The sequence below is a fragment of the Hylobates moloch genome, unplaced genomic scaffold (genome assembly GCF_009828535.3).
Source record: "Hylobates moloch isolate HMO894 unplaced genomic scaffold, HMol_V3 SCAFFOLD_5, whole genome shotgun sequence".
Classification (NCBI taxonomy): domain Eukaryota; kingdom Metazoa; phylum Chordata; class Mammalia; order Primates; family Hylobatidae; genus Hylobates; species Hylobates moloch.
In genome coordinates this window covers 20,425,588-20,445,785 of record NW_026652280.1, presented here as the reverse complement: position 1 = coordinate 20,445,785, position 20,198 = coordinate 20,425,588, and the positions used below count along the sequence as shown (strand labels likewise).

The 20,198-nt window shown below is 41.5% G+C and overlaps 1 pseudogene; it reads left to right on the top strand.

Moving 5' to 3' along the window:
• Positions 1-6,752: 6,752 nt before the first annotated feature.
• Positions 6,753-8,879, top strand: LOC116468071 (signal recognition particle 19 kDa protein-like; annotated as a pseudogene).
• The last annotated feature ends 11,319 nt before the right edge of the window (positions 8,880-20,198 follow it).

The window sequence follows — 20,198 nt, the reverse complement described above, 5'->3', positions numbered from 1 at the left end:
AAGAACTGCACTTACCAAATGGGGCTGTCATGAGCAATAAGGCGCGTGGTCCTTGACATGTCCACAGTGTCCGCTTGATACACGTTCCCTGTTGTTGCCCATGTTTTCCCTTTCACTGTAAACCTGTGTCACACCTGTATGGTTAATTTTCCTGAGTGAGCGCCTGGCTTGGTAAGGACCAGCAGGAGTGATCCGTTGGGAACAGCTTGCCCTTTAATCCTTTCTCTCTACTAAAATAGGCTATTGCAACAATAATGGACCTCATCCTGTTGAAATCAGCAAAGTGAAAGAAAAAAAGATTTACAGAATACTTTCTAAAAACATTCTTCTCTTGTGCCCTTTAATAAATTGTTTTCTTGAGAAAAAGTGGATTTTTTTTCCCTTACCTAAAACTGGTATTTTAAAATGTTGGGTCAAAATCATATTATTTTATCATCTTGGGCTTCCGTAGTTAAATTTTTAAAAAACTTTTATCATGGCTAAGCTTTTTGGTAATTCTTTGAACATGCCTAACATTCTGAAACGAGCTTTGCAAAGACACCTAAGAACCCTGACGGGGCTCAGCCAGTGCCACTGAATTGTGGATTTTAGCGACAAACATGTCTTTTGACCTCCCTGATGCTGTTGGTCCTTATAAAATGGGAGTGATGGCAATTAATGTTGGATTGAAGTTCTTTTATTTGGGGATCTCAGTTGTAGCCTCAGTATCTGGAACATATCAACACGAACCAAGGATGTGTCTGAGCAGACAAAATCAGCACTAGAACATCCAAGCTGCTTGCAGTTTATTCATCAGGTAGAACCTCTTATTGCGAGCTTTTCAGTGTTCATGTGACACATTTCTCACGTGGTTACACAACTGCTTTTCCACTTTGCAACAGCTTAGAAGCATCAGAGTAGAGGGTTTCTGGTAGACAATGGCCAGACAGGTAATACCCACTGAGGAAGAAGAATACAAACTATAAAACACAGATGCAAGGATTTCAGGATGCTCCCTGGTGTATCCACAAAGGCGACACTGTGCTATAAGAAGACACTTAGGAAGAAGTTAAATGGCGTTTGCCATACTGCATTTGAGATCAATTTAGGTTTTCATCCAGACTGGCAAATTCCTACTATGGGGTAGGGTGAGCTTCAGTTTTTTCAAGAGGTGAGTGGTGGAACCTCTGGTTGATTTCCTAAGCCACAGGCCTGAGTCCTGCTCTTCTACCCCTTTACCCCTTGACAATTAATATGTTAACATTATGCAAATACTAGAAAAATAGAGCTCCTGCAGACATGCACAAACACTCCAACAACCAGATTGTGGACACTAAACCGCTCCTCTATTGAGATTTTGGACCTGCCACTGTCCCTGCAAGTCTGGGCAAACGAAGCACTGTTGGGAAGAGGAAGAAGCCTAACCTTTCTAAGTTGGCAAGGCAGGAGAATCTCTAATTTAGAGGAAGCAAACTTGGGCATCTGTTCTTTAAAAAAACCTCCCTAGGTGACTAATGTGTGGTCAGTATTGGGAACCACCGAGAAACAGACGTCTGCACACATTAGTTGAGAATAAATGTGATTAGGATGCTTGACTGTTCACATCTTCCTTCTCAGCTTCATGAAGTTATTTTCAGATTGCATAAGGAAAAAACAGAAACACACTGCATCTATGTGTCATCCTCTCACCACCATTTCCCCCACTAAGGTGATGCTAACCTCTGAATGGTCACTTGATTTCTAGGTGAGCCCTCATCTTACAAAGTAGCCGTTGGCCCAGGGCACTGGGCGATCAACTTAGTCTCATCCTGAGATTCTGGGCTGAGATCCATCCTGTACCACTTGTGTTCATCAGGTTCTCTTCATTTCTTTTTTTTTTTTTTTTTGAGTCAGAGTCTCGCTCTGTTGCCCAGGCTGGAGTGCAGTGGCGAGATCTCGGCTCACTGCAAGCTCCACCTCCTGGGTTCACGCCCATTCTCCTGCCTCAGCCTCCCGAGTAGCTGGGACTACAGGCACCCGCCACCATGCCTGGCTAATTTTTTATATTTTTAGTAGAGATGGGTTTTCACCGTGTTAGCCAGGATGGTCTTGATCTCCTGACCTCGTGATCCACCCACCTCGGCCTCCCAAAGTGCTGGGATTACAGGCATGAGCCACTGCGCCCGGCCAGGTTCTCTTCATTTCAAATGAGGAGTATGGGGTAGGGTAGGATAGAAGGAGGAGTTGGGAGTCACACCGTGATTTAAGCCCTGCCTCAACCTACCAAACAGGGACTCTTTAACAAATTCAGACTCAGTTTCCCTATCTCCAGAATTAGCATCAGGGCAAGTCAAGAGTTTATTGGATGCCTGGATTTAATCAAACAGAGCTTTACTATTTCTTCTTCAAGATCACTTGAGTTTGAGTACTTAGAATTAATTAAAGCCTCCAAATCCTCTTGAACACTCTTCTCTATTGTCTGTGGCCATAAAATTCTACCCATATTTTCTCTGAATTTTAAATCTGCCCGCCTAGATTGTTACAGACATATCCTATGGCAGGGACATTTTTTCCCAGGGATCTTGCTTTTAGCTGCATGAAGCTTCAGGATGGTGTAGGGGGACAGAAACCTCTTTTACACCGAGTCTTGTTTCTGCACCAGTTCTGTTCCAGGAGGGGAACAAACGCTACCCACACGTGCTGTGGCCAGGCCTTCTTCTGTGGGATTCCCTCTGGCCTCCCTCTCTTCTTCATTCCATCACCCAAACATTGTCTGTCATTTGCCTCTTCTCAGGTTTAATGATTTCCCTACTAGTGTTTAGCTTCTGCCATACTGCAGGATATTTTCTTTAATAGGCCTTATTTTTGAGAGCAGTTTTAGGTTCATAGCAAAATTGAATGGAAAGTATAGAGGTTTCCCATATACCTCCTACCCCTACATAGGCACAGCCTCTACTACTACTTACCACCCACCAGAGTGATTCATTTGTTACAATCAATGAACCTATACTGATGCATCATTATCACCCAAAGTCCACAGTTAACATTGAGATCCACTCTTCGTGCTGTACATTCTATGGATTGAGACAAATGTGTAATGACGTCTATCCTCCATCATAGCACCATACAGAATAGTGTCACGGCTGTAAAAAATTCCCTATGCTTCACCTATTCAGCCCTCCCTACCTTCAACCACTGATTATTTTACTGTCTCCAGAGTTTTCCCTTTTCCAGTATGTCATATAGTTGGAATCATGGTATGTAGCCTTTTCAGGTAGGCTTTTTTTTTTTTTTCACTTGGTAATGTACATTTCAGTTTTCTCTATGTATTTTTTTTTTTTTTTTTTTTTGAGGCGGAGTCTTGCTCTCTCACCCAGGCTGGAGTGGAGTGGCGCAACCTCAGTGGTGCAGGTTTTTGTATGGACATCAGTTTTCAGACTCACTTGGGTGAATACCAAGAAACAATCCACGACTGGTGGATCATATGGTGACTGTGTCTAGTTTTGTAAGAAACGGCCACACTGTCTTCCCAAGCAGGTGTACCATTTTGCATTCCCACCAGCGATGAATCAGCTTTTGTTGCTCTACATCCTTTCCATAATTTGGTGTTCTCAGTGTTTTGGATTTTGGCCATTCTAATAGGTATGTCATGGTAGCTCATTGTTTTAATTTGCAATTCCCTAATGACATATGATATTGAACATCTTTTCATATTTATTTGCCATCTGCATACCTTGTTTGGTGAGGTGTTTGTTCACGTCTTTTGCCCTTTTTTTTGAGACAAAGTCTCGCTCAGGCTGGAGTGCAGTGGTATGATCTTGGCTCACTGCAACATCCGCCTCCTGGGTTCAAGACATTCTCCTGCCTCAGCCTCCCAAGTAGCTGGGATTACAGGCGCCTTCCACCACGCCTGGCTAATATTTGTATTTTTAGTAGAGACAGCGTTTCACTATGTTGGCCAAGCTGGCCTCAAACCCCTGACCTCAAGTGATCTGCCTGCCTCGGCCTCCCAAAGTGCTGGGATAATAGGCATGAGCCACCATGCCTGGCCCCATTTTTAAATAGGGTAATTTTTTTACTGTTGAATTTTAAGAGTTCCTTGTATATTTGAAATAATAGTCCTTTTTCAGATGTGTCTTTTGCATATATATTCTCCCAGTCTGTTGCTAGTCTCATTCTCTCAACATTGTCTTTTGCAGAGCAGAGGTTTTTTAATTTTAATGGAGTCTTGCTTACCAATTATCTCTTTAGTGGACCATACCTTTAGGGTTATATCTAAAAAGTCATCACCATGTCCAAGGTTACCTAGATTTTCTCCTATGTTATCTTCTAGGAGTTTATAATTTTGCGTTTTACACTTAGGACTGTGATCTATTTTGAGTTAATTTTTATAGGTGTAAGATCTGTGTCTAGATTGTTTTTGCATGTGGACGTCTAGTTCTTCCAACACCATTTGTTAAAAAGACTATCTTTTCTCCACTGTATTGCTTTTGCTCCTTTGTCAAAGATTAGTTGGTTATATTTATGTGAATTTCTTGGCTGTCTATTCTGTTCTATTGATCAATTTGTCCATGCTTTTACCAGTACTACTCCGTCTTGATTACTGTAGCTTTATAGTAAGTCCTCAAGTTGGGTAGTGTCAGTCTTCCAGCTTGGATTTTTTCCTTAAATATTGTATTGGCTATTCTAGGTCTTTTGCCTCTCTCTATAAACTTTAGAATTTGTTTGTCTATACCCACATCGTAGCATTTTTATTAAGTGTTTATGTCTGGAGAAAACATGCAACCTTCTGTTGCCATATTCCTTTGTAAGTCTCATTTCTCAAGCCCATCTATGAGGTAGAATTCCTCTCTTTTTAAAAATCTCAATTTAATTTTTATCTGCTTTCCCTGATTTGTGCAATGGTATAGAAATGCCTGAGTTTCTTCCTCTCCTTGAGAATTATTGGGAGCTTCCTCTGTTATTTCTCTGTTTCACTGGACATGCCTGATATCCTTTCCAGCATCTGGTTAATTTCTTGTGTCTGGGTATACATTCCCCCTCCCTCTTGGTTATCAGTTTCAAGCTCTCTTGATTCAATCAGTGGATTTAAAGGCAGATGGATTGATTTTGACTTCTCACTAAAGAAGGAACAGAGCCTGACAGAATCAGCCTGCCATTTAGAGCTCCTCCTACCTGGTGGCACAAGGAACAGTCAACTGGAGCTTGATAGTGGATTAAAGACCCAAGGGCAGTCCTGTGATTCATTCTCAAATTTCACAAATCATCCTTAAGATGGTACATTTTAGTCCCTCATACCTCATGGTCTCACTTCATACATGGTTCATAGGCCAGATGCGTTTTCAATTGACATGGAAAACAAACATGAAAAAGAGCACTGAAATACCATTTTTCCTATTTTTATCCCAAAAATGTTATGTTTTCTACTCTGATTTTTAGTGGCTAAGTGAATAAATAAAATGCTGTGAAATATTTTTTAAACTCAACAATGGCCTATACAAAAGCTTCCTGACACTTGTGTAGAAAGTCATAGTTTACAAAGGGCTGGCTTCTTATTTGCTCCCTGGCCATCAGGAGTAAGGCAGGCTGCTGCACTCAAAGGCATTGAAAGTAATGTCGACTATAAGACACTAAGTGGAAAAACACTTCCCATGGAAAATGCCCACTTCTGTGTTTTTAAATTTTCTTTTCTTTTCCTGTTTGAGATGGAGTCTCCTTCTGTCGCCCAGCCTGGAGTGCAGTGGTGCGATCTCAGCTCACTGCAACCTCTGTCCCCGGGGTTCAAGCAGTTTCTGCCTCAGCCTCCCGAGTAGCTGAGACTACAGGCACCCACCACCACACCCGGAAAATTTTTGTATTTTTAGTAGAGAAGGGGTTTTGCCATGTTGGCCAGGATGGTCTTGAACTTCTGATCTCAGGTGATCCACCTGCCTCGGCCTCCCAAAGTGCTGGGATTACAGGTGCGAACCACCGCACCTGGCTTTAAATTTTCTTTTCTTTTCTTTTTTCGAGACCAAGTTTTACTCTGTTGCCCAGGCTGAGTGCAGTGGCATGATCTTGGCTCACTGCAACCTCCACCTCCTGGGTTCAACCCATTCTTGTGTCTCAGCCTCCTGAGTAGCTGGGACTACAGGAATGCACCACCACACCTGGCTAATTTTTGTATTTTTAGTAGAGATGGGGTTTCGCCATGTTGGCCAGGCTGGTCTCGAACTCCTGACCTCAGGTGATCTGCCCACCTTGGCCTCCCAAAGTGTTGGGATTACAGGCGTGAGCCACTGCAGCTGGCCTAAATTTTATTTTCAAAGAACCTCTTCAGTCTGTTGCTTCCAAGATTACCTCTCTGACCACATGCTTCTCATGAGAAGAGAAGAAGCTTCTCTTACACATTTCTAGACTTCCTCCCAGACTGAATAAGATCCTCAAGGTGGAAAATTTAGATGAGAGAATCCTTATAAAGTCCAAAGAAGTGATGGAACTTCTAGGGAGTTGTGAATGCCTGATGTTTAATATGTAACGCCTTCTCACTTTCCAAATGATACAGGAATCTGTTAGGTTCAGTTAGCAGAACCACCCAGAACACTCCTCAAGGTATTAGACTAGAGAATGACCTGGGGTTATCCACAATAATTTCCTGTTTCTCAGAAGCAAAGAAGACAGAACTTTGGGGAGCACCAACATTGAAAGGGTGAGTGGAGAAGTCCACAAAGGAGCATGACAAGAAGTGGCTGAACTGCAGGAGGAATCCAGGAGAGAGGGGTGGTATGGACTCCTCCATCAGACGGGTGATATGGACTCATCAACATCCTCCATATCACCCAGGGAGGGAGAGATCTAGGTATGTGGCCATGAGATCATGGAAAAGAGAAAAAGCATCTCACTGGTGACCGGGGGAGAGTTGGTTTAATGGAAGGGCAGAAGTCAGATTTGGGTGGGGTGAAGAGTGAATGATGTCAGAGGCTGATCAACATCAACATTTTGTTGAGCCTTATATGCAAGGCGCTAAAGCCACCAGCCTTGGTTTTGATCCTACATATACTCATGGCAGCAATTTTCTGTTTTATTTTGATAGTCCAGACACCTGATGCATTTTTCTTACTAAACAATCATAGTCACAAACTGTCAGTGTACTTGGAGTATTGACATTAATCCAAAGTTGCATGTTGTATGATGGCATTCAGGATCTGGGGAGCCGTCCAAAGGGCTGGATCTTCCCACTTTGTTGTTCTCAAAGAGTTCTGCTTTGGTGACAACTATCATAACTCCCCCAGGAACATATATGCAGTCACTGGCTGAAGTGTTCTCTTTCATGTTACATTTCACAGGTGTGTTTTTGCTACTGAGTTACCCCAGAGAGCACGTAGCAAGGGCTCTCAAACTTTAATGAGCATAAATAACACTAAAAAATGCAGATTCACCTTTGATGTACATAGATGCAAAAATCCTTGACAAAATACTAGCAAACAATTCGATAATACATTAACAATGCTAGGCTCCATTCCCAAAGATTCTGACAAGGCAGAAAGTCCAGAGCTGCTCATGGGAAGAAAAAAAAAATCATTGCCGTGAAAGAAGTGGCCTTCACACACATTTGTTTTGTTGTCGTTGTTGTAAGCTAGGGACCAGCAGAGGCTAAATGCGATTGTCTCTAAAGTCAAGGTCATTTTATAATTATGAAGATATCAATTCAGCAAGAGGATGTGACAATTATAAACATATATGCACCCAACACTGGAGCATCCAGATATATGAAACAAATATGATTAGAGCCAAAAAGAGAGACAGACCCCGATACAATAATAGTTAGGGACTTCATACTCCACTTTCAGCATTGGAAAGATCATCTATGTAGAAAATCAACAAAGAAAGATCGAACCTGATCTGCACTACAGACCAATTGAACCTAATAGACATGTGCAGAACATTTTTATCCAACAGCTGCAGAATACACATTTTTCTCCTCAGCACACGGAACTTTCTCGAGGCTAGACCATATGTTAGGTCCCAAAACAAATCTCAAATAATTTTAAAAAATTAAAATTATATCAAATATCTTTTCTGACCACAATGGAATAAAAGTAGAAACCCATAACTAGAGGAACTTTGAAAACCACACAAATACATGGAAATTAAACATGCTCCTGAATGGCCACTGGTCACGAAATGAAAAAGGAAATTTAAAAATTTCCTGAAACAAATGAAAATGGAAACACACCATACCCAAACCTGTGATACAGCAAAAGCAATATAAAGAGGAACATTTATAGCAATAAACACCTACATCAAAAATATAGAAAGACTTCACATAAATAACCTAACTAGAAAAGCAAGAGCAAACCAAAGGCAAAATTACTAGAAAAATTTATGATCAAAGCAGAAATTTAAAAATTGAGACTAAAGAAAATTACAAAAGATCAATGAAAAAAAGTTTTTTTTTTTTTTTTTTTAAAATAGGTAAACAAGGTTGCTGTTTGAACTCTTGTGAAGATGGCTTGCACTGCCGTGCAGTTCCCGGCCAAGCAGGACAGGTTTATTTGTATCTATCCTGCTTATTTAAATAATAAGAACACCATCACAGAGGGAAGGTGAATCCCCATAAGTACGGCTATTGAAAATCCTACAGCTACAGAGATTCAAGATGTAGGTTCAGAAGTTGGCTTAACGTATTTCTTGAGAAAAATAAAATGTACTCCAGAAAATGGAATCGTGATGTCCAATACAGAGGCAGAGTCCGGGTCCATCTCAAACAGGAAGATGGCAGCCTCTGCCTCGTACAGTTCCCATCATGTAAGTCAGTAATGTTGTATGCAGCAGAAATAATACCTAAACTAAAAAGAAGGACACAAAAAATAGGAGGAGGTGACCAAAGTCTTCAACAAGGAGAGGGAAGTAAAAAAGGGAAAAGAAAGAAAAAGAAGTAACCTCGTATCAGCATCAAGTTTGTGGTACTACTGTCAGAGACATGAATGGAGGCTTCGAATTTGTATTGGAGGAAAACAGAAGCTTTTTGTTTGTGTCATTTAACTGAGCTGTGAACCCTTGTGCCTCTCGTCTTTATCATCGAAGTTGACGGTGAAACAAATTTACATCAGAAGTTTGCATCTCGCTTTCATGCAGTACAAAAGAAATTTTTAGTTTTTCAATGCAGTTTTTTGGAAGAAAAAATATTTTAAAATGGACAATGGACTGTACAATAAGTTACTTGAAATAAGTTACTTGTTTCAGATAAATTTCCATTAGATTTGAAATAAACATTTTGTCTACCTTTTAAGTTAATGAAATAAAATTTGAAACTGAAAAAAACAATAGGTAAACAAAATTGGCAAACCTTTAGCCATACTAAGAAAAAAAAAAGAGAGAAGGCCCAAATAGACAAAAGGAGACATTACAACTGTTACCACAGGAATATACCTCAACACAACACGGACCATATTTGACAAACCCACAGCTAATATAATACTGAACAGGGAAAACTGAAAACCTTCCTTAAGATCTAGAACAAGGAAAGGATGTCCAGTTTCACCACTTTTATTCAACATAGTACTAGAACTACGTACTAGAAGTCTTAGCCAGAGCAATTAAATAAGAGAGAAATAAAGGACATCCAAATTAGAAAAGCAGACATCAAGTTATCCTTGTTTCAGATGACATGATATTATATTTAGAAAAACCTAAAGATTCCACCAAAAAAACTATTAGAACTGTAAATTCAATAAAATTGCAGGATACAAAATTAACATACAAAAATCAGTAGCATTTCTATATGCCAACAGTGAACTATCTGTAGAAGAAACCGAGAACGCAATTCCATTTACCACAGCTACACATAAAATAAAAGAGCCAGACCCATAGACTGTACCTGTAATCCTAGCCACTCAGGAGGCTGAGGCAAAAGGATCGCTTGAGCCCAGGAGTTCAAGGTTGCAGCTACATGTGATCAACCCACTGCACTCCAGCCTGGGTGACAGAGTGAGATCCACATCTCTAAAAAAAAAATAATAATAATGATAATAAAATAAAATATCTAGGAATAAACTTAATCAAAGAAGTGAAAGATCTCTACAATGAAAACTATAAAACATCGATGAAAGAAACTGAAGCGGATACCAAAAAAATGGAAAGATTCTATGTTCATGGATTGGAAGAAACAATATTGTTAAAATGTCCATAGTACCCAAAGCAATTTGTAGACTCAACGCAATCCCTATCAAGATACCAATGACATTCTTCACATAAGGAAAAAACAATCCTAACATTTATAGGGAACTGTAGAAGACCCCAAGTAGTGAAAGGAATCCTGATTTAAAAAAAGAACAAAGCAGCCAGGCGCAGTGGCTCACGCCTGTAATCCCAGCACTTCGGGAGGCCGAGACGGGCGGATCACAAGGTCAGGAAATCGAGACCATCCTGGCTAACATGATGAAACTCCGTCTCTACTAAAAATACAAAAAAATTAACCGGGCATGGTGGCGGGCACCTGTAGTCCCAGCCACTCGGGGGGCTGAGGCAGGAGAATGGCGTGAACCCAGGAGGCGGAGCTTGCAGTGAGCCGAGATCTCGCCGCTGCACTGCAGCCTGAGACTCCCTCTCAAAAAAAAAAAAAAAAAAAAAAAAAGAACAAAGCTGGGATATCATGTTACCTACATAATACAAAGCTGTACTAACTAAAACAGCAGAGTGCTGGCATAAAGTCAGACACATAGACCCATGGTACAGAATAGAGAACCCAGAAATAAATCCACATATTTACAGCCAATTAATTTTTGACAAAGGTGCCAGGAACGTACATTGGGGAAAGGACAGGCTCTTCAATCAATGGTGCTGGGGAAACTGGATGTCCATATGCAGAAGAATAAAACTAGACCCCTCTATTTCTCAATATATACAAAAAATAAAATCAAAATGGATTAAAAAGTTAAATCTAAGACCTGAAACTATGAAACTCCTAGGAGAAAACATTGGGGTAATTCTCCAGGACGTTGGTCTGGGCAAAGATTTCATGAGTAAAACCTCATAAGCACAGGCAACCAAAGCAGAAATGGACAAATGAGGTCACATAAAGCTAAAAAGCTTCCACACAGCAAAGGAAACAATTGACCAAGTAAAGAGACAACCTACAGAATGGGAGAAAATATTTGGAAGTTATTCAATTGAAAAGGGAACAATAACCAGAATATATAAGGAACTCAATTGCAAAAAAAAAATCATATATAAAATGGGCAAAAGATATGGACAGACATTTCTCAAAAGACAACTTACAAATGGCCAATAGGTATATTTAAAAAATGGTCAACATTACTAATCATCAGGGAAATGAAAATCAAAACCGCAATGAGGTGTCATCTCACCTCAGTTAAAATGGCTTTTAGCCAAAACACAAAAGACATCAGATGCTGGTGAAGATGTGAAGAAAAAGGAATGCTCATGCACTGTTGGTGAGAATGTAAATTATTACAGCCACTGTGAAAAACAGTATGGAGGTCCCTCAAAAAACTAAAAGTAGAACTATTAATTGATTCAGCAATTCCACTGCTGAGTATGTAGCCAAAATAAAATAACTCGGTATGTCAAGGACATATCTATGCCCTGTGTTTATTGCAGCACTATTCACAATAGCCAAGATATGGAATCAACTTAAGTGTCTACAATAGATGAATTAAAAAAAGGTACATATACAAAATGGAATATTACTTAGCCATAAAAAGAATTAAATCCTGTCATTTGCAACAACATGGATAGAATGGGAGGACATGAGGTTGAGTGAAATAAGCCAGGTACAGAAAGACAAATATTATATATTCTCACTTATGTGTGAGAGCTAAAAAAATTGATTTTGTGGAGGTAAAAAGTAGATTGATGGTCACAAGAGGCTGGGAAAGGCAGTGAGGAGATAAAGAGGGCTTTGTTAATGGGTACAAAAATACAGTTATATAGAAGGAATAAGAGCTATTGTTTGATATTACAATAGGGTGAATATGGTTAATAATAACATTGTATATTTCAAAATAACTAGAGGATTGGAACTGGATGCTTCTAACAAAAAGCAAAGGTAAATATTTGAGGTGATGGATATCCCTATTACCCTGTTCATTACACATCATATGCTTATATCAAAATATCACGTGCTCCCTAAATATGTATGACTATTATGTATCCATAAAATTTTTTTTAAAATAAAAATAAGTGGTCAGATTCAGGATATACTTTGAAGGGTTTTTGGCCTGAGAAACTTCAAGGATAATGTTGTCATTTATCCAGATGGTGAAGATTGTGGGTGGAAATTAGATATTCAGTCTGGGACACAGTGAGTCTGTGATGCTATTAAACACTCAAGTTGAGATGTTGAGCAGGCAGTTGTATGTATGTATGTTCAGGGATGAGTTTGAGGCTGGAGATATAAACTTAGCAGTTGTTAGGTTAATGATACTATTTAAAAGCCATAAAACTGGATGAGATTATCAAAGGAATGAATGTAGATATTTCTTTATTCCTGAAAAACTTCAACTATTTTTATAGTGCAGGCCTGCTTACAGTGAGTTCTTTCAGCTTCTATTTGCTGAAAAAGTCTTCATTTGCTTTGAGTTTGAAGAATATTTTTGCTGGATAAAGAAACCTAGCTTGACAGGTATGGGGTTTTTTTTTTGTTTGTTTTTAAAAAATGAACTTCCATTTTATTATGGCTTACATAATTTTGAACATAAAGTCTGCTGTTATTCTTATCTTTGTTCCACTGACCATAATGCATCTTTTTTCCCCTGGCTACTTAAAAATTTTTCTGTTTATTACTAATATTCATCAGTTTGCATGTGATGATCTCTGACATGGGTTTATTTCTTTCATTGGAGTTCACTGGGTTTCTTGAACCTGTGGGTTTTAGTCAAGTTTGGACCATTTTGGGCCATTATTTTTTCCAATTTTTCCTGTCTCGTTGTCTGTCCTCTCTCCAATCACACATATGCCAAACATCCTACAGGTAACAGATGCTTTATTAATTTTTTTGTCTTTTTTTCCTGTGCTTCATTTTGAGTAATTTATATATTATGTTTTCAAGACTACTGGATCTTTTCCTCTGCAGTGTGTAATCTACTGGTAATCTCATCCAATGTGTTTTTTACTTCAGTTTTTTTTTTTGTACCTCTAGATATATTTTTAAACGTGTTTTATTTCTGTCATCATTATGGCAAAGTTTTCCTCTACCTTCTTGAATATAAGGAACAGATTCATAAAAGCTCTTTTAACGTCCTTGACATCCATTATGTCTGTCATTTGGGGGCCTGTGATATTGAATTTTTTCTTCTCATTTTCAATTATAATTTTCTGATGCTTTGCATACCTGGGAATTTTTTATTTGGTACCAGACATTTTGAATTTGTTTCTGGGCACCAGACTTTGTTGTATTCTTTTGAATATTTTTTTTCTTTTGAGACTTGCTCTTAAGCTCCGTTAGGGTGGTTTTAGTCTATCTTTTGGCCCAGGGCTAATGTAACCCCACTGCTAAGATGGTACCCTTCTGAGGATTCTAAATGATGACCCACATTTACAAGGTCCGACCCACATTTACTCTGGCTGGAGGGAGTGCAAGCTATTCCAGTCCTGCCTGCACTTCATTGTTTTGTGTGCTCATTTTAGGTGGTTCTTTCCCTGGTCTTTTTCTCATGTATATTCAGGTTAGTTCTCAAAAATTTAAAAGGACCCCTCTACAGATTTCCAGAGCTCTCTCTGTGCAGCTCTCTTCTCTCTAGTACTCTGTCCCACAAATTCTAGCCATCTTGACCTCTGAATTGTCAGCCCTATCTTCTCTAGTCTTCAAGATTATTGGGCTCTTTCTGGGTTTCTCCTCCATATGCTGTGGTCTGGAAACTGCCTCTAGGCAATAAGCTTGTGCAATAACAGGGCTCATCTTGCTCCTTTTCTGAGATTACAGGCTTGTACTGCCTGCTGTCTAGTGTGCAAATATATTGCTTCATTATTTTATCCAGTTTTCTAGTTGCTTAAAGTGAGAGGATAAATCTTGCTCCTATTCACTTTGCTTTGTTCAGAAGTAGAAATTATTTTTTAAAATCCTAGTTTTATCACCACCTAATATTTTTTAACTTGTTGTATTTTATGTGATATATCTATCCAGCCTAAGTTGCAAATAACAGAAACTAATTCTCATCCGACCAGAAAAACAATTTTCTGGAAGGGTTTTTAGTAACTCACCAAATTGCCATGGAAGCAAGAGATCCAGTCTCAGAAAATGGAGGAAGAGAGGGAGGTTAAATTTTCAAAACCTTATTAAAAAAAAAAAAAAGGTCAGGCTACTAACAGTCCTATGAATATACTGTGTCTGCCACTTTAGATCACATGATTCTGGTACTTTTATCAGTAACCACGAGCTCTGGACAGTGGGTGCAGTCAGAAGCATGGCAGCCACAGTGTCTCTGGAGATGAGATATGGGTGTCTTGGCCATCTTTTTTCTCTGCTTCTTCAGAGACAAAAAGTCCAGATGGGTTACATTTGATTGACTGAGACTTGTTGACATGCTTATGCCCTGAAGAACGGAAGGCTGAGAAATAAAATATCTCAGATTTTCAGTGTTTGTAGTGGGAGGAAGTCTCTACCTCCCACTATATGGTATAACTCATATGGTAGAGTTAGAGTTAGAGGAAGGCATAGAAACAGGTTCCAATAATGAGGCACATGGCACATACATACACATGTGACCTGTTCTTCCAGATAATGAGAGTGTAATCAAAACATCATATTTGTGACTATTTTATGAAGGGTCATGGATATGCACAAAAGGAGGATACTGCTTTCCATTCTATTGTCTTGTGACCTCTGTGCAGTCTAATTGTACCCGTGTACCCAATTTCCTTTTCAGTGGCTTTCTTCCTCTAGCTAGAGAAACTATTAGCTGTGAAGGTCAGAGAACACGACTGAGTCTTTCTTTGTGTCCCTGAGGATAGCCCAGAACTTTGTTGATGGGCTTCAGGTTGCTAACCCAGGAAATGGAGGATACATTCATACTATGCTTGAATCTGTCTGGCTTGGTTTTGGTAGAAAAGACAAAGTCCAGAGGACAAGGATGGACTCCAGGTAGTTTGCCTTACTTTGCTGGACATTCTGAGGGACCCACACCCTTCAGTATGGGGCTCAGAATAACTCTAGGGTAGTAATGCCTACAGGCCCTTTGCACATTTGTCCAGGGACCTGGGAACAAACCTGTGAAATAGAGAGGCTCCCAGGGCACAGAGGTCACATTACCTCCCTCTGCTCTCTTCTAGGCTTCCCCACAATTCAGGAACATCAAAGAAATGCCCTCGACTGCCAGACTGCGGGGCATCTCAGGCTGTCCTCTCATGCCCTCTGTGACTATAAATGTATGTCTGGTAGAAGAGCAGTCATTGGGACCACCTCCTTAGGATGACAGCCCAAGTCCCTTCTCTCATGACCAGCATCCTCTGTAGTGAGTTCTCAGCAGCTTCCCACTCAGGCCTGCTCTTGAGAGCAAAATAAAATGCTTTATCTCAAGCATGCAAATTCTTAGGCAGCAGAGATGTAACCACCCCAGCCTGGGCCCACATAAGATCATGGCTCCCCTCTCTTCTCCATGTACAAGGCTTCCTTTGCTTAAAGCTCATAGATCCATATTTTGCAACTGTGCTTTCATCAATGAGAATAGATACCAGATCAATTCCATGCCAGAGCAATTCTATTCTTAAAGATGTTTTATGGGCCGGGTGCGGTGGCTCACGCCTGTAATCCCAGCACCTTGGGAGGCCGAGGTGGGCCGAACACGAGGTCAGGAGATCGAGACCATCCTGGCCAACATGGTGAAACCCCGTTGTCTCTACTAAAAATACAAAAATTAGCTGGGCGTGCTGACATGCATCTGTAGTCCCAGCTGCTCGGAAGGCTGAGGCTGGAGAATTGCTTGAACCCGGGAGGTGGAGGTTGCAGTGAGCCGAGATCACGCCATTGCACTCCAGCCTGGCGACAGATCGAGACTCTGTCTCAAAAAAAAAAAAAAAAGTTTTATCTTCTTGACACTTTAAATTATTAATCTCCAAAGTCTACTATCTGGTAGTAGATAGTAGTTTGAAACACAGTTTTCCTGGGAGCCCTCTGCAGATCTTTGAAAGCAGCATCTGCAGAATCCTAAATGATTTCACTACGGAGGGAAGACAAACCACCTACATCTGTGTAACTGCAGCACCCAGCTTCACTCCTCCAGTAGAAACTTGGAGATTTCTAGATCCTGGGTTCCTGTGTCTTGACCCAGATCCCGCTCTCAGATATTCTCTGTTGTTCTTGTTCCTTTTGTCCCACAGCATGTCTGAGGTCCTTCCTCTGCTTCCTAAGAAAGCCAGGCAGCCCTGGTTCCTAAGAAAACAAGCTCCTTCTGTCGTGTTGAATAAATAGTAAGAAGGCCTGAAAGATAAAATCCTCTAGCTCAGCCTGCCCTTGCCCCTTCTTTTCCCAGAAGCATTTCCTAAAACATTTAAGCCGTATTGACACAGGTGGCCTCAGTTCTTAGTCCATTTAAATAAAATTTTTTATCATTTTTATTTTTTATATATATTTTTTAGCAACAGAGTCTAACTCTGTTTCCCAGGATGGAGTGCAGTGGCATGATCACACTTCACTACAGCTTCAAACACCCTGGGTCAAGCAATCCTTTCACCTCAGCCTCCTAAGTAGCTGGGACTACAAGTGTGCGCTACCAGGCCTGGCTAATTTTACAATTTTCTTTTGTGGAGACAGGGTCTCCCTATCTTGCTTAGGCTGTCTCAGTCCTGATAATTAAGTGATATGGGCACAGGGTGTCAAGTCTCAATGCACAGCTGTGACAAGCCTGGGCAGATCAGCCTGGAGGTGGAAAGGGTGGAGGAGGGGTCGGGAGGCTTTCCCTGGTGTTTGCACCCACAAGGTGCTGTCTAGAGTCTGGGAGGAGGTGCATGCGGGGCGGTGTCAGCCAGAGGCTTCAAACACTGGGACACTGCTCCACATCTGTACTGTGCGTAACTGTCCATTTATTCTTGACCAGTTATTCACTTGCCCTTTATGTTCTCAGTATTCTGCTGGGGCTGTGGGGATTGATCCAGGGTCAGTCCTAAAAAAAAGCCAAAAAAAAAAAAAAAAATCCTTGGGCACCCTCTCCATCCACCTCTAGATGTCTTTTGGTCCTCACAGGTCCTGTGGGGCTTCCCCAGGTTGCCTCTTCTGGGTCTCATACCTTGAAGGCATAGCTCCTAACCAAATAGGCAAAAACGTAGTCACGAATAGGGGCTTCATGTCTGCCTCCAATCTCCACGGGAGGTAACACAGATGGGGTCAGTGCAGATACTTTGATAGCTAAAAGTAGGGAAATTTGGGATGCAGGGGCTGTAAATTCTCTAAGTCCATTAAGTCACACATTTACGTTTATTGAACACAGGGATGTGTCTAATTAACTGAGTTTAGACAGCATCTTGCACAGTGGCCCATGCTGACAAGCTCGGCTTCCCACACCCACTGGAAATTGACATGATATGAAAATGGCTTGGATCCCATCCATGCTGTGGCTGCACCGTCACACACACACATACCCTACGTATGTGCACATATGTGGCTTTTGATGCATGGGTTAGCTTAAAATCTCAGTCCAAATTGGTCAAATAAAAAAATCAAAATAACAAATTTGTGTCATTCAGGCAACTGCTAGGAACTTACAAAATGAGAAATCACTGCAAGGACTATGACAGTAAGGTGTAAAATGGAGATTAAGGGGTTTAAGAGGAAATTTGAAAAACAAGCAGCCGAAGATAAAGAGGTGAGTAACAAATTGTCTGGGAGTGGAGCTCCAGACAGTTCCTGTAATTCTCCCTGGCTAAAAATTGAGCAACCCGGGGCCCAGCACTGGCAGAGTATACACCACAGCAGGTCTCCCAGTGAGCTGGGATGGGCTTTCCCATAGGAAGCGCCTCTCACCTGCAGCCATGGTAAACAGCTGCTAGGACCTTGAGTGGTGGACACTCCTTTGCACTTGGGGTCATCCTGCCCCTCTCCCATCTCTTGTCATTTCCAGCTTTTGCCAGGTGGAGAGTTAGGGGAGAGAAAGGAAAAGAGGCTGGAAGTGGGAAGGAAGCAGCTAGAGTAGACCCAGGATTTTCTAACAGCTATCATTTTCTAAGAGTTTCCTGTCCTCAGTGGTTTTCAGCCCTGGCCCATTAGAATCATCTGGGTGCTTTGGGAGGCTGAGGAGGAAGAATCACTTGAGGCCAAGAGGTCGAAACCAACATGGCAACAAAGTGAGACCCCCATCTCCACAAAAAAATACAAAAATTAGCTGGGCTTGGTGTAGCACACCTGTAGTCCCAGCTATTCAGGAGGCTGAGGTGGGAGGATCACTTGAGCCTGGGAGTTCCATGCTGCAGTGAGCCGTGATCATACCACTGTACTCCAGCCTGGGCAACAAAGAGAGACCCTGTCTCAATAATAATAATAATAATCATCATCATCATCATCATCATCATCAGGGTTTCTGCCCCCAACCAGTTTATTTGAAAGAGTCTTTGCAGGGCGGACCAGGCATTGTATCTTTTCAAGCTTCCCAGTGGCTGTCATGGGCAGCCAGGGTTGAACATCACAACGTAAAAACAGCTTCCTTATCTCTGGTGGAGGAGAAGTGGTCTCCATTAAGCAGGTCAGGGATTCCTCTTCCAGGGGATATTACTAGAACAAGTGATCCCTGCATCTCCAGCCCTGTCAACTGCAAGAATTTCTAGATGGTGTTCTACCCACCTCACCTTTGCCATGGAGCAAAGGTCCCCTCAGAGGCAGCCCCTCCCTGAGAGCCATCTGCTTCACTCACTTCCTCCTTGCGGCATTCTCTTCAAATCCCTCTCTCCTTACAGCAAGGCAATATCTGAGAATCTAAGAAGGGCACCTCAGTGTTATGTGTATGAAGTTGAGGAAGGTAGTATCTTAGTTCATTGAGCTGCTATAGCAATACCATACAATCGGTAGATTATAAACAACAGAAACTGATTTCTCAGCCAGGCTTAGTGGCTCATGCCTGTAATCCGAGCACTTTGAAAGGCCAAGATGGGAGGATCTCTTGAGCTCAGGAGTTCAAGACCAGCCTGGGCAACATAGTAAGACCCAATCTATACAAAAATAAAAAAAATTAGCCGGGTCTGGTGGTGCACACGTGTGGTCCTAGCTACTTGGGAGGCTAAGGTAAGAGGGTTGCTTGATCCAGGGAGTTGAAGGCTGCAGTGAGCTGTGATCACACCACTGCACTCCAGCCTGGGTGACAGAGTAAGACCCTGTCAGAAAAGAAAAGAGAGAAAGAAAAAGAAAAGATTGATTACTCACAGTTGTAGATAGGAGGTCCAAGATGAAAGCACCTGCAGGTTCAGTGTCTGGTGAGGTGTCTTCCTGATCCTAGATGGCCATCCTCTCCCTATGTCCTCACAGGGTAGAAGGGGCTGGGGAAGCTCTCTGGGGTTCCTTTTACAAGAGCACTAATCCCACTCATGAAGGCTCAGTCCTCATGACTTAATCACCTCCCAAAAGCCCCACTTCCTAATACCATCACACTGGGGCTTAGATTTCAACATACGAATTTGGGGAGACACAGACATTCAGCCTTTAGCAGGTAGGAAGATTAGCACTTTGGTTCCCACACATATAAATGACCCTAAGTCAGTGCTTCTCAGAACTTCACTGTGCATAGGAATCACTTGGGGATCTTGTTAAAGCGCAGATTCTGCTTCAGAAGTTCTGGGATGGGGCTGCAGGTCTGCATTTCTAACAAGCTCCCAGGCGGTGCTGCTGCCGTTGGTCAGTGGACCCACGTGGAATAGTCAGGCTCTAGGATGCTATTACCTTCCAGCTTTTCCTCTGGAGGTTTTGGGGTTTCCACTTGAACCGACTGGGTCAGACAGCCTCATAGGCAAGGGTACCAGAATGAGAGAAACCTGAGATCCTCACTGGTGGTAGGATGTGCTGCATTGATTTAGCTCAGAATACGCTGAGAAAAGAGCCCAGGTGAAAAGTGTTTCTTCTCCTCGCTGGGTAACAGAGCCATGAGGCTCATCCACAGAAAATCAACCACGACCTAAAGGCAATATGGAAAGACAGTGTCTCCTGTCCATGCCCTTCTGTGACTGCCCAGTCAAGACCATCCTCTGTACCCGTGCTCACCTGATCATACTGGAATCATCTGCTGTGATCAGCCCTTCCACTGCATGCCAGTTCTTACCTTGTT